Raw genomic sequence first — 1326 nt, forward strand, 5'->3', positions numbered from 1 at the left:
AGGGGAGTGAGGCCTAAGAGGGTTTTATAAATGAGCATCAACCACTGGGTCTTGCGACAGGTACACAGAGATGACCAGTTTACAGAGGAGTACAGAGTGCAGTGATGTCTCCTATAAGGAGCATTTGTGGCAAATCTGATGACCGAATGGTAAAGAGCATCTAGCCGCTCGAGAGCACCCTTACCTGTCGATCTATAAATTACGTCTCCGTAATCTAGCCTGGGTAGGATGGTCATCTGAGTCAGGGTTAGTTTGGCAGCTGGGGTGAAAGAGGAGCGATTACGATAGAGGAAACCAAGTCTAGATTTAACTTTAGCCTGCAGATTTGATATGTACTGAGAGAAGGACAGTGTCCCGTCTAGCCATATTCCCAAGTACTTGTATGAGGTGACTACCTCAGGCTCTGAACCCTCAGAGGTAGTAATCACACCTGTGGGGAGAGGGGCATTCTCCTTACCAAACCACATGACCTTTGTTTTGGAGGTGTTCAGAACAAGGTTAAGGGCAGAGAAAGCTTGTTGGACACTAAGAAAGTTTTGTTGTAGAGCATTTGACACAAATTCCGGGGAGGGGCAGGCTGATTATAAGACTGTATCAACTGCATATAAATGGATGAGAGAGCTTCCTACTGCATGAGCTATGTTGTGGATGTAAATTGAGAAGAGCGTGGGGCCTAGGGCCTAGGATTGAGACTTGTGACACTCCCTTGGTGCCATGCAGTGGCTGAGACAGCAGATTTTCTGACTTTATATACACTGCACTCTTTGAGAGAGAGGTAGTTAGCAAACCAGGCCAAAGCCCCCTCAGAGACACCAATACTCCTTAGGCGGCCCACAAGAATGGTCTACCGTATCAAAAGCTTTGGCCAAGTCAATAAAAATAGCAGCACGACATTGCTTAGAATGAAGGGAAATGGTGACATCATTCAGGACTTTTTAAGGTTGCAGTGACACATCCATAATCTGAGCGGAAACCAGATTGCAGACCAGTGAGAATACTATAGACATCAAGAAACCAGATTAAATACCAGAGAGAATACTACAGACGTCAAGAAACCAGATTAAATACCAGAGAGAATACTACAGACATCAAGAAACCAGATTAAATACCAGAGAGAATACTACAGACATCAAGAAACCAGATTAAATACCAGAGAGAATACTACAGACATCAAGAAACCAGATTAAATACCAGAGAGAATACTACAGACATCAAGAAACCAGATTAAATACCAGAGAGAATACTACAGACATCAAGAAACCAGATTAAATACCAGAGAGAATACTACAGACATCAAGAAACCAGATTAAATACCAGAGAGAATAC

Source organism: Oncorhynchus keta, unplaced genomic scaffold (assembly GCF_023373465.1).
Source record: "Oncorhynchus keta strain PuntledgeMale-10-30-2019 unplaced genomic scaffold, Oket_V2 Un_scaffold_6551_pilon_pilon, whole genome shotgun sequence".
NCBI lineage: Eukaryota > Metazoa > Chordata > Actinopteri > Salmoniformes > Salmonidae > Oncorhynchus > Oncorhynchus keta.